The sequence below is a fragment of the Oncorhynchus masou genome, chromosome 27 (assembly GCF_036934945.1).
Source record: "Oncorhynchus masou masou isolate Uvic2021 chromosome 27, UVic_Omas_1.1, whole genome shotgun sequence".
NCBI classification, from domain to species: Eukaryota; Metazoa; Chordata; class Actinopteri; order Salmoniformes; family Salmonidae; genus Oncorhynchus; species Oncorhynchus masou.
This window is the reverse complement of record NC_088238.1, coordinates 20,833,506-20,847,645: the sequence shown is the minus strand read 5'-3', so window position 1 is coordinate 20,847,645 and position 14,140 is coordinate 20,833,506. Positions and strand designations below refer to the sequence as shown.

The following is a 14,140-nucleotide window of genomic DNA, read 5'->3' as shown; positions in this document are numbered from 1 at the left end:
TATTTGCCTTCTTCCAACTGCTCTTGTGCTTAAACTGCTTTGGCTATCAACACTAAACCAATTTAAGAATGTGCAGACAGACCGGTGTTCATGTTGCTATTTAGACTTTCTTGTATTAAAACCATATTTGCATAAAACCCAGTGCACGTCAATGGCCATAGACTTGAATTGAGAAAAATGAATAAACCCGCACACTGTTCTTGCCAGTATCACCGCTCTTTTTTTAAGCTTTACATATCAGCCTCAAGGCCGTCGTCAGAGCTTTTGTGAGTGTTTACAATTTGCACCCCTATGTAGACACTGCTCCGCCCACATCTATCCAATGCGCTGCATGGGGTTGGCGTCTAGCGAAAACAAGCAAGTGTTACCAAATATAACAATGTGCACCTCACAAGTATTCCGATAAAGTGTGCACATAAAACGCACCGAACACGTCTCCAAAACCACAATGAGGCCATCGACCCACCAAGCAAGCCTTCACAAATCATTGGGCACAGTGCAATAAAAAATTTCAGAGCAGTCTGAAGTGGTGGCATTAATTCATGTTCATATTTACATAATAACATGCATGGGCATTTCATCATTAAGACCTTTTGGGACTAATGTCTGGAGGGTGAAAAATATATATATATTTTGTCCAGAGTATTATTTATATAACCTCCCGTGTCTGTTATCTTGACATTCTCTATGCCACAAAATCTAAAGGTATGAATGTTTTTGGTCATAAAAAATGTACTGCGATTGAATAATCCCTGTTTGAGAGGACGAGAGGTTTTACCTACAAAACACAGCCCACGTGGACATTTAATCATGTAGGTTACATGGGTGGTGGAGCACGTAATAATGTATTTTATTTGGAACCGTTTTCATGTATGTGAGTGGCAGAAATATTCACACTTCATCTTGTTGCGCAACCTCTGCATGTATAGCTACCATTCGGAAGTGGGCGTAATAGAGCCGGGCTCATTTTCTTTTGTGGCTGGTTGTTGGCATGGACCAATTTGTCCCGTAATTTGCAACCTCTGGTGGGTTTCTTAATTAAAATAATCTGGCAAAACTGGGTTCATGCCAGTTTTCATTGCATCTCCCACTTTGCACGAGTTCAACGTATATGTGGTGGTTAACAGAGCGTTATTTAGCTCTAGTTTGTCTTTTTTTTGTAGAAATTAATCTCGTGTTTTCCCTAATGCCAAAACAAGAGCTTCATCCACACATTGTGTAGCCTCTTAGAAATCTATTGCGTTTCTCCGCTGCTTTTCGTAGATAGTTCTCATGGAAGCGGCACGTGGGTCATTCTTGGGCTCGGGTAATATTTTAGTCCCTCTGACTTTTTATAATGTATTTCAAGTATTGGGTCACCAAAATGAAATGTTAAAATATTTTGTATATACATTTAAATGTTCAGTATAATGAATTTAAATACATATATAATTAATTTCAACTTTATTATAAAAAATATCTTATTTTTTTACTGACACTAAGAATTGTGTCATGTCCCCCAGGCGTTTCACTTAATTTTTACTTGGTAAATTAATATTAAAATGTGCACATAATTAATAACTTTGGCCATTAATTTAAAAATAAATGTGTGTTATTCTGTTGAGAAAGTATTTTTATCAAATAAATGCATGATTATTGATTAAAATCACACAATTTAGCTCTGTCCCTCAGTCTTCACTCAATCCCGTCACGGCAAACAAACTCCGCTAATAAAAATGGTCAGTCCACCCTTTTGTGCCATCAATAACAGGAAGTGACATCATTCAACACTGTTCAACTGCATGGTACAGAAACAGCCAAGTAATCACATTATTTTATGTCTGTATTTAAAAAAATGTTTTTAAATAAAGTCAGGTGGGGGATCGTTGAGCTGACCAACTCAACCCTGTTACATGAAATAAAGATGGAAACGAGTACTTATCAAAGTTTTACTTTAACCCATAAAAATATACAATCTATTAATTCCATGCACACCATGTGATCTCCTGTCCTTCACCACATGAGGAGCAGAGGCCAAAACTCAACTTATCATACTCAACCCCATCACATATTTCATTGTAAATGGTTGTAAACCTGTGACAGGGTTGAGTTATTGACTTTATTTATGAATGTTGCTGGCTCCTCCAGAACAGCCAGCCAATGAGGAAAATCCACAACCTGTGGACGAAATCCAGTAGGGAAATCCAGGTGTTCTTGAGCAGTGGTGTGTAGTGGAATATGATGATGACCTTTATCCAGGCGTCATCCTCGGCACGGATGAAATGAGTGTACAAGTGAAATGTATGCATCACGTAGGACCAAACTGATTTTTCTGACCTCGACATCCCACCATGTAGAGGTTGAGAGAGATGTGTGGGCCAGACTCTCAGGAAGAAAACCATGAATGAATGAATATGGTGCTCCTGAGAAGAAGCATAGTCATGCTGACACTAGTACTGTAGCTACAGCTGTTCTAGCATTCTAAATGCTCTTGGAAAATGTTCATACAGTTTGATGACACGTTGATCTTTTCTGAGGTGTTTTTATTTGTTTCAATATTTACTGCAGTTTGGTTAATAAAACCCAAATTATTCTAAATATATCTAATGTCCTTATTACATGTTTGCATACAATGAAATGCAATGCTTTGGGGTAAATCTTGGAGGGATTTTTGATAGTAAACTAAAGTAGTTTATATGGAAACCGATGCCTCTTCAACCCCGTTACCGTATTCAACCCTGTCACCCTAGTCTAAACCCCCTCACATGACAATATTTGTTAAATAAAATGGCAAAGATGAATAAATATGAATTGAATGTTTTCTGAGCTCAGTCTGAAATGTTAAGGACAATCTCAAGATTAGATTCATGTTCAAATTCTCAATTGAAAGCATTGTTTTATTTACATGATGAGCCTGCTGACACATAATGTGTATATTTCAGGGTTTAATATAGCAGAATTCTGAGATTTTACATATATTTTATATTTATAATAATTGAATTGGTTTGGGGGGACACATGAGCATTAGGTAAATGTTGATTTTAGAACAAGTATCTTTTATGATCATATTCAGACAAATTCCATATTGTCTGTGACTGGGTTGGAGATAAAAACTTTTTTTCCCACCTTTATTTAACCAGGTAGGCTAGTTGAGAACAAGTTCTCATTTACAACTGTGACCTGGACAAGATAAAGCAAAGCAGGGAGACACAAACAACAACACAGAGTTACACATGGAATAAACAAACATACAGTCAATAATACAATAGAAAAAGTCTATATACAGTGAATGCAAATGAGGTAAGATAAGGGAGGTAAAGAAGTAAATAGGCCATGGTGGCAAAATAATTACAATATAGCAATTAAACACTGGACTGATAGATGTGCAGAAGAGGAGTGTGCAAGTAGAGATACTGTGGTGCAAAGGAGCAAAATAAATCAAATAAATAACAGTATGGGGATGAGGTAGTATGATGGGTTATTTACACATGGGCTATGTACAGGTGCAGTGATCTGTCTATTTTACCTCTGACAGCTGGTGCTTAAAGTTAGTAAGCAAGATATGAGTCTCTCCAGCTTCAGTGATTTTTGCAGTTCGTTCCAGTCATTGGCAGCAGAGAACTGTAAGGAAAGGCGTCCAAAGGAGGAATTGGCTTTGGGGCTGACCAGTGAAATATACCTTCTGGAGCGTGTGATATGGGTGGGTGCTGCTATGGTGACCAGTGAGCTAAGATAAGGCGGGGCTTTACCTAGCAAGGACTTATAGATTACCTGGAGCCAGTGGGTTTGGCGACGAGTATGAAGCGAGGGCCAGCCAATGAGAGCGTACAGGTCACAGTGGTGGATAGTATATGGGGCTTTGGTGACAAAACGGATGGCACTGTGATAGACTGCATCCAATTTGCTGAGTAGAGTGTTGGAGGCTATTTTGTAGATGACATCGCCGAAGTCGAGGATCGGTAGGATAGTAAGTTTTAGGAGAGTATGTTTGGCAGCATGAGTGAACGATGAGGGTGTAACGGTTTTCTTTGTGTGAAGGAGAGTCAGACCAAAATGCGGTGTGGCTATTGAGATTCATATTTTAATGAAACAAGGAAAACACAAATCAATACGAAAACAACAAACGTAACACGAAAACCGAAACAGCCTATACTGGTGCAAAGTAACACAGAGACAGAAACAAGGACAATCACCCTCAAAACCCAACACCAAACAGGCTACCTAAATATGGTTCCCAATCAGAGACAATGACTCACACCTGCCTCTGATTGAGAACCATATCAGGCCAAAATTAGAACTAGACAAACTAGACATGAAACATAGAATGCCCACTCATATCACACCCTGACCAAACAAAATATAGAAACATACAAAGCAAACTATGGTCAGGGTGTGACAGAGGGTAATTTTGTGTCCATATCAGACAAAAATGGAGGGCTTTAATGCCTGAGGTGGGAAAATTTGTATTCTTGGATGTTTAATATGTACTGAATGTTGTGGGGTGTTCAGAAAATGCATTTATTCTAGTAGAAAATAAGAAGTTAAATTAACAAACAAATATTACCGCACCAAGAATGACCCATATATGGCGCAGTCTGACTTCTTGCTTCTTGGATGTCCTCTTTTTAATGGCTCAGGGTGGAAGCTGTCCCCCTGTAATAAGGGAAAGGGGGACACAACTGAATGCATTCAACTGAAATGTGTCTTCTGCATTTAACCCAATCTGTCTGAATCAGACTATTTATGTCATTTATTTCTGTGCAGAGTTGTGAACAGGATTCCATGTTGATTTCTCAATCCACATATCGAGGTAGTGAACACGTTTAGTGTCACATTCAATAGTGATTTTGAGATTGGGGTCAATGTCATTGAGTAATGCCTAAAGTCTGACAGTTCTTCTCCCATTCCTCTCCATATGCAAAAAAATGTAGTCAATTTATCGATACCATTTCAGGATTTTATTCAAGAATGGATTTTCATTCTTAACAAAACGTTCGTCAAAATGACCCACATAAAGGTTAGCATAACTCGGAGCGAATGTGGAGCCCATCGATGTTCCATTCGTTTGGAGGTAGTATTCATCATCAAACCTGAAATAGTTGTATGTCAAAACATATTCAGCCAGCTCTAGAATAAAGTTTGTTGGTGGGTATTTGTTAGTATCTCAGTCTCTCAAATAGTGAGCTAGGCCTGCCAGCCCACCCGTGTGGGGAATGCTGCTATACAGACTCGACATCTAATGTGACCAAAATACAGTCGTTTGTTAATCCCGTTATTGGCGAGATCTTATTTATGAAGTCTATAGAGTCTTTCACATATGATGGCAATGCTTACACATGAGATTTAATAAAATAGTCTACAAAGTTCAATAATGGCTCTAGCATTGAGCCTATTCCTGCAACCACTGGTCTGCCTGAATAATTTCCTTGTGTTTTAGGTTTGTGTAATTTAGGCAAAATGTACAGACATGGAGGTATGGCACATTTGCAGCAAAGCTATTCATATTCAGGTTTTGAGATAAGGTTGTTTTAATATGGCTTGCTCCACTTGTGTGGGAACAACACTCCGTTTTCTATAGAAAGGTTCATTACTGAGTTGTCTCAGAATCTCGTATTTGTATTTTTCATAGTCTAAAACGACCACAGGTTTGATAACCAAAGATGAGTCTTTCATTAGTTCATTAAGTTCCTGTTTTTCTGTCCTGGTGATGTTCTTCTGAATATGGTTTGTTTTTCTCTTGTTCTACTAACCTACAATAGGTATTAAATGAGGAGTTGTTAACCCTAGGTGTCACGCCCTGGCCATAGAGGCTTTTATTCTCTATTTTGGTTAGGCCAGGGTGTGACTAGGGTGGGCATTCTAGGTTCTTTATTTCTTTGTTTTCTATTTCTTTGTTTTTGGCCGAGTGTGGTTCCCAATCATAGGCAGCTGTCTATAGTTGTCTCTGATTGGGAATCATACTTAGGCAGCCTTTTTCCCACCTGTGTTTTGTGGGTAGTTAATTTCTGTTTAGTGTCAGCACCTGACATAACTGTTTAGTTGTTGGTTTTTTCACCTTGTTATTTTGTTCGAGTAATAAAACATCATGAACACTTACCACGCTGCGCTTTTGTCCGATCCTCATTCCGACGAGAGCCGTGACAATAGGACAGAATTTGCTTTTGGACTTAAAATGGGTAACAGTTCTGTTGAGTTTCTAGGCCAGACACAGTGTTTTAGGAAAACAATGAGTTTAATCTTGCGAAATAATTTACATATACTTTAGTATCAAATGGTGTTGTGTACATTTCGGTGCAAAAGAGAGACCCTTAGATAAGACTGAGACTTGTGCGTCTGTGTGGCTTTAAAAAAAAAATGTTTCAACACAGAGTCCTGCTACAGCTCCGTGTCCACGGTCTGTGTTCCTGGTCCCTCCTTTGACTGCTTGCCTCTCCTACATAGTTTATTTTCTTTCGTGGAGTCTTGTACAGCTTTTTTCAGTCTGTGTACGATGGTAGCTGGAGTCGCTGTCTGTAGGGAATTGGCTCTCAGTGGATGTCGCTGTCTGTAGGGAATTCGCTCTCAGTGGATGCCTCTGTCTGCGTTTCCGTGTTCCCCCGCTGCTGCGTATCTGCGTTCTCTGGTCAGTGGTGCGTTGTTACGTCGGCCTCTCGGTGCTCCAGTCCTTGGGCCTTCCCATGCGTTGAGCTGGTAGTCCTCTGTGTCTCACTGATATTTATTGAGATTTGTGCCTTGTAGGAAGTCGCTGTATTTTCCAATGGACTGGTTGATTGAGACGTCTACGGCCGTGAAGTCTGGGCCTAGAATCTCCTTCGTTAACACCTCATGTTCACTGATCTTCAACCTCTTTTACTTCCTTCGACAAATGTTCAACGATTAGTAGTTTTAAATCTAAACATTTGTTGCGGAATATATTTTTAAAAGATACCACTGTATTCCTATTGTTCTCATTCAAGCCATATCAATGTATGCAAAATCCAAAAGGGTATGCATACATCTGAGCCATCTTTTCTGCAGGCGCATGGCAACAGTTGAACAAGATGAGGAAAAAAGAAACCCGCACACTGCTCTTGCCAGTATCACTGCCCTTTTATTAAGCTTCACATATCGGCCCAAGGCCTTCTTCAGAGCTTTTGTGAGTGTTTACAACTTGCACCCCTATGTAAACGCAATATCATTTGGATGTATGGTCTTTCCATTTTATTTCAGCAAGCCATGACACCAACCATCTCAGATTAAACACAGATCAAATAAGCATTCCTGCAACATTTTGTCGAATTATTTTGTCTTCCAAGTATGAATAACATTTCTACCATTTTTCTTGGCCTCTCGTCTTTGTCAAGGCAAAAGGTCATAGGACCATAGTTCAACTCCTAGCGACAAACTTGATAACTAGGCTATTGCATTCACATATATATTTTTTTTCAATATTCAGATTTAAAATGTAGTTTTCAGAAGTTTAATATTAAAGTATTTCCTTAAATTACATTTACAAACATTCAAGATAACATCAGTTTCATATTCAACTTGATTGATGGATAGAGATTTGTTTTTTCATCTTCATAAAACATACAACATGAAATTACCATAGGCCCTAAAGGTACTAAAGGAGGAGAGGTAAATGTTGGTGGCATGGGAGGAGACTAATGGACACACCTGACAAAGTTCTATTTAGATCCAAAGTTGGTTAAAATTATCCTGAAACATTTTTCAGAACTTCACATTGACCATTTTATGACATCTGTCCTATATCCAAACTTATTTGGTACAACCCAGGGTCCTATTACCAGAATTTAGTCCATGGTAGTTGTATTACTAAATCTTCTTTCAGCACTGTTGGTAATGGTGTCAAGGTAAGAAATAGTTTAAAAATAAAAATAAAATGACAAGCAAACGTTTATTAGCGTACTGTATGTACTGTGAACCCAAGAAATGATCAAACTACATTTGTGTAGTTTCCCTACTTTATAGTTTACCTTTATTTAACTAGGCAAGTCAGTTAAGAACAAATTCTTATTTTCAATGACGGCCTAAGAACAGTGGGTTAACTGCCTGTTCAGGGGCAGAACGACAGATTTTTACCTTGTCAGCTCGGGGATTTGATATTGCAACCTTCCTGTTACTAGTCCAACACTCTACCACTAGGCTACCTGCCACCCCTTATTATCAAATCACAATACACAGTTCATCCCTGACCTTGCCAACTGCTGACAGTTGAGTAGCCTTAACTTTCTATTGCTTGGACACACAATACTAAGGTCTTGGGAGTGTCCATACAGTCAATTATGCATTACTAATCTAACAAATAAATCTGCAACTAAACACTAATTTACAAAATACATTAATGGAAAATATATATATTTGCTTTGCCATTCAAATTGGAATGGAAAACTTGGCCAACCCATGCTTTACATCATCTGGTATGATCATTAACTAAGACAAAATCATTTATCTTACTTTTTCCTGCACAATATCGGTACAGCAGATCACTTTATTGCTGAAGACAGATTTACAGTAAGACAAAGTCCTCATAAGCTAATTCATCTTCAATGTTATTTCAATGTAACGTCAGACTCCCAGTCAGTGAGTATTGACACAATGCTCAGTGTTTTGTATTACCTCAAAGCCAATCCCAGGCACCCGAGACTGGTCCCAAAAATGTGGCACAGAAGAAGTGGTGGTATTAGATGTGCTTAAGAAAGAAATGAGGGCATTCCAAGTGTCCTCAACAAACACATGGTCCTCATCATACCGCAAAGATAATACAAATCTAGAGACCCAATATCATACTCAGTGAACCAAAATCTAATTACATAATGTTGTATCCTTCCCCTAGAAAATCAATCATCAATTGAGTTTGCTGTATTTCACTCTTACCCAGTAGCTCTCTGAACATCTATGGATGATTTGAACATCGGCCGTCTTCTAACCAGTCTTTGGGTGTGTGAGCTTGTATTTATCTGGATCATGACTAAAAATATATATTTCTCAGTTCAGAGACTAAAACAGGTATACAAAAATTGATGAGTAACCTACAGACACAACATACAAGGTACTCCCTATCAACAATGAAATTTGACTATCCTGTGATATTCAGATGGGACAACATGTTTCATTGTTCAATCTTTAGTGTTCCGTAAACCTGTTTTTATGACCAGTATTTTAACTGTACTGTACCTACACCATACTGAATCACATCTGATACCTGCCTACCTTCCAAATTTACTTCATAGGTGAATCTTCCAGCAGTAAACTCAATCAGTGAGCCACGGGAGGGATCCATGTACACCCTCTCTAGGTCCTCCACAGTCTTAGGAGAGACACACACACACACACACATTCCTATTTTCTTTGTGCCATATTAGAGGGAGAAATTAGGTATCATCACTACATACTGGTGACAAATATGGAGTCCAGCCACCATGGTTTTCCTCCCAGTACCAGGTCCACTTGGTAGCAAAGACAGCATCTGGCTGGTCCCGGGAGGAAACCGTAGCAAGGCGGCAAACTTTGCGGTGCCCACGAGTCATGGTGATAAAGTTAACTACAAAAAGTATCCTGCAACAGGGTAAAGTATCCTGCAACTGTAGGACAAAGGAACATCTTCAATGCTTTTATTTCATTTTTACACATCCCCATTGTCTCACGGCATCCTAACAACACGTTGTGAACATACATACCTCTGTGTGTTTGCTGGGTCACAGTAGTCCCTTTCAATGCCCTCATTGTCTGGGATACGTGACCAGCCACGTCCATTCTCCACCTCTCGTTGGTATGGCATAGTAGAATGAACGCCCATGCACTTGGCTTAAATAGAAATCAATAACAGTTCAATAGATCTTGCTGATTAAGTCTGGGAAATTAGAACATTGTGTTATTCAAAATACTGTAAAATACTGTAAAGATAATACACCAGTACTATTGTAACTGAGTTGGATTGAAAACCTCATTCCATTGAATGCCTAACTTTTTGGTTGCGCAACATGCTAAGTTGTTGTCAAGAGGGCCGTCACTTGTGTTTGCAAGTCAGAGGATTTGAGATCACTAACCAGTAAGGACTTGTGAGAAAGTTAGCAATACAGTTAAGCAAGCAGTTACTGTACCTTGTTGAGAGCAACGTCCAAAGAGGAAGTCATGACAAATGTCTTTTTTTTCTGTGGAGAATGTAAGATTTCACATTTAATTTGACATTAGGTTGTAAAGTAAGCTTGTCATTTATTTGAAGACCACATTAAACCAAAATGCAGCAACACAGTTAAATAAACAAAGCATGACATTGTAAGCTTTTAACAGTTATGTGAGTGGCCAATAAGGTCAACATAAAGGTTTATGCAGTATTTCACAATAATAATGATTCTGTAAATCTGTGCATTGCATTACCTCATGTAAAAAATTAAATATTATTTAGATCATTACCAAAGTTGGGCGCATTTGCTGAACCTTCCATGATTTTGAAAAATTGCAAACTCTGTTGGTAAATCTTGGTCCACATCCTCCATCGTAGGATAAACACGTATAGACATACTGTGTATAGAGAGACAAGAAGAACAACAATGACAACAGACTTCACTCCTCCCGCAGCGGTTGCATAGGCCTATAATGCTGATGGGCTATAGTCTCATTTACTTTCACATTCCCACTGCAGCCTACTATTACAGGTTAGGGTAGCTTATTCATCTACACTCTTAAAAATAAAGGTTCCGGTTGGAATGTTATTCAGAGCGATGCCAAAACCTTAAATGGGATGGTTCTTTGTAGAACTGTACACAAATCAATATAAGGTTCTACAAGAAACATGATGGTTCTTTACCGAACTGCATTGATAATTGCAATTGGGTGTTGTTTTAATGCTGTAGGGTGTTGAGACATATTTCCATATTTCCCAGTGTGCCTTCCAAGTGAATTTTAGAGTTGCCAGTATCACTTATGACTGTTTGCTAGTGACAGAGACATGGTTGTTACATTCATTCCTGTTCAGTCCTGTGACCTTCACCAAGTGAGATCTTAAGTGAATATGATATTTTATGAATCAGTTCTGTTTAGATCCCCCCCACATACAACTCTTTTAGCTCTGGAGTGGATGCTATTTTACTTTCTGTAGGGAAGCAAGTGGGAGAGGCTGAGGAGGTAGGTGGTTAAGAGGCCCAGGTCCAAGAGGGGGAAAGTCTTGTCTGACTACTTGTTCTTGGGCCGCTGCTACACAGCATTACATCTCACTCTAGCCAACTCCCCGGTCAACAACAAGACCCAGGCCCTCGCACGGTTCTGGCTGGGATCATACCTCAGGACTAGGGCTGATCCCAGTTGACATGCAAGCCCCAGTCTCTTTCCTGCTCCCCACACACTATGTCCAACTCCAAAAGTTTTAAAAACATTTTAAACTGGAAAAACAGGCAATCACGGTTTTAACTAAACACAGCTCTCTTCTCTCTCTTGTGTAGGAGTGGGAACCAGTGTTTAGAGTGTGCAGGCTTGCTATAGGTGAGCCCACAACGGTTTGGTGCAACGTGGCCAATCCTGTTCTGCTGAATCGGCAACGGGACCTGTCCTGGATGGTCGCCCATGAGATCCTCCCGGTCAGGGCCGTTATGCACTCCCGGGGCATGGCGAGGACAACCGCATGCCCCCGACTGTGGAAGGAAGCAGGCCCCCTGATCTCCCAATGTCTGCCAGCAGGGGAGGACCTAATGCCCCAGCTCGTGCTGTATGGGGTGGGCCGAAAGGCCTATTCCACCGAAGGCTTTCAACCAAGCTCTGGCCCACACTCATATGTCTGAAGGATGCACTGCGGTCCTCCCGCAACCTGCTGGTAGACCACCCCCAGGCAGTGGCCATGGTAGCCACGGAAGCCCTGGGGTGGTCCAGAAGAAAGGGGGCCTCGACCCAGGCGAAGGGTCCCCCACAACACCCAAGGTCCCGGCGGCCACGGCACCAAGGGCGATGCCCCTAGGGGAGGGATCTGCTCTGGGCCCCGAAGGACAGGACGGTAATTGATTCAGAAGAGCAGGAGGAGGCGAGTTTGATAAGGACTCACACTGTTCCTGTACAAAGGACAGAAGACAGCTTTTTAACATGTTTTCCATATCTTAAAAATATTTTACCTTTGTTAAATAATTTGTGCACATTTTAAATGGCTTTTACAAGAAAATGTACTTTTATTGATGGTTGTTTTATTGTTTTAAATAAACAACTTGTACTTTTTAACAAATATAAATGTAATATTCAAATGCTGTTTTTTGTGCCTTTATTTATTTTTTTTATGTGTAAAAATGATGTATAAATATATGAGCTGTTTTTAAGGAAGTTTATAAATAAAAACATTCCAAAACAAATACAAATAATAATAACTAAAATACAATTATTTTGAAGGCCTCATTTAACCCTATTAGAGTGGCCTGAAACTCATCACATCCGGCCTGCAAGTCACATTATGCTGGCTTTCAAAGTGATGTGTAATTCCTATTGGAATCCAGCCAGGTATATCCAACATTTTACATTTTTATTCACCCCTAACCTATATTCAGAATGAATGCCAGGGTTGGTAAGACTAAGTTATGAGACTACCTAACACTTCTAAAAGGGAACAATCATTAACGGTTGCAAAAAGTCCAAGTAACAGATTGGATTAGCTAAGAAAAAAGTGTTATTTATAATTGGGGTAGCATAAGATTAATTAATCAATCAATTACATCCAAAAACATAGATATTGGAAAATAAAATAAAAAGCCTACCTGCAATAGAGCATGCTGGGAAATATAATGATTGGCCTGGTTTTGGTTCAAGTCTGGTTATTAACACCAACACGGGGGATAATTTACACCACTGGGTGTTCATTTAACTCTTTAGTGTTAATTTAACTCCTGAATCAACATTATAAATGTTAAACTGAAAAATTAAAACTATAGGTAATTAACTTCCAAACATTTCAAGTAAGTATGTTTTAGAATTCTGAAGAATCGTGGATGCCACGTCAAGAACCCCCACTTAACTCAAAGGTTATTTATTGGGCAAGAGTTATCCAATTAACCTTAAGAGCTTAAGTGCACTTTGGACAGGCAAGATTGCACTAGTGTAGATAGGCTAGGTTGAGCTCCCCCGTGTAGTGGTAGCATCCACTTGACCTACAGACTTAGAAATCACTCTGTTGTTCCTACCAACCACACCAATATTTCAAGATTAGAAAATGGAGAAAAATAAAATAAAAAATAAAATGGAAAACTATTTATATTATACCGTTTGAATTAGTGGGTTGGAAAAATGACAAATTTAAGGTTTGAAACTAAAATTAAATTATTCAATTTGAATGTAGTATTAGATCATTGAACTGCCCAAATATATGCTGGCTATTAGTTACCTACAACTGTATGAGATCTGTGTACAGGTGTTAGCTTTGGCTATGTAAAGCTCATCTTTAAAGAGGGCATTGCCTGTACTTAAAGACTGGACTCTTATCCATTGTCAGATATTAGGTACTGTACCATCGACATCTTGATTCTATACAGAGAAAACAAAGTAAGTCAGCAACTACATCTGATTCAATAGGATCCTAAAAACAGGAAGAAGTGTGAATGCTTACCTCTTGTAGCGAGATACAGCTTCAAGTGTGCTCAACGACTATGACACTAAGAGAAATGCTGTGTTATTCCGACAAGGAAATGGAGTATGGCTTACCGTAACTTAAGCCAAAGAAAAATGCAAAAATGCCACTCTAAATGGTCAATGGACTTTTCCCTTTGATTTAGATAATAAGGAAATACCTGCATCACACCTCTGACCCCTAACTGGTCTATAGTAATACAATATATGCCATTTAGCAGACGCTTTTATCCAAAGCGTCTTAGTCTTGCTTGCATATATTTTAGATATGGGTGGCCCCGGGAATCAAACCCACAATCCTAGTGTTGCAAACGCTAATTGAGGCAATTATTTTTAAATTCTGTTAAGTCAACAAATCTGAATCTCTATGGATGACATACAGTATTGGCTAAGGTGTTGAACTGACAGTCACAGGGACCGGGGATCGAATATTGGTCGGTACCCCCTGAATTAACTACATTGGGTGTCAGAAGTGGGATGGCAATGCTGAGGTCCTAAAAATGATTTCCCATCAATACGGGCACAAGGGACTTGTGAGAATGAAGCAGAGGAACTCACTTTCTAA

At 39.3% G+C, this 14,140-nt stretch overlaps 1 long non-coding RNA gene across 3 annotated transcripts; it reads right to left on the bottom strand.

The window, feature by feature from the left end:
* Positions 1-7,056: 7,056 nt before the first annotated feature.
* LOC135515768 (uncharacterized) lies at positions 7,057-12,085 on the bottom strand. 3 transcript variants are annotated; one of them, XR_010451850.1, is made up of 5 exons: positions 10,396-12,085; positions 10,083-10,133; positions 9,660-9,786; positions 9,193-9,289; positions 7,057-8,950 (listed from the first exon to the last, which is right to left on the bottom strand). It is a non-coding gene; the product is annotated as an uncharacterized LOC135515768 (long non-coding RNA). The 3 variants fall into 3 exon arrangements; XR_010451849.1 differs by having other exon boundaries at positions 7,057-9,289; XR_010451848.1 differs by having other exon boundaries at positions 7,057-9,786.
* Positions 12,086-14,140: the final 2,055 nt, after the last annotated feature.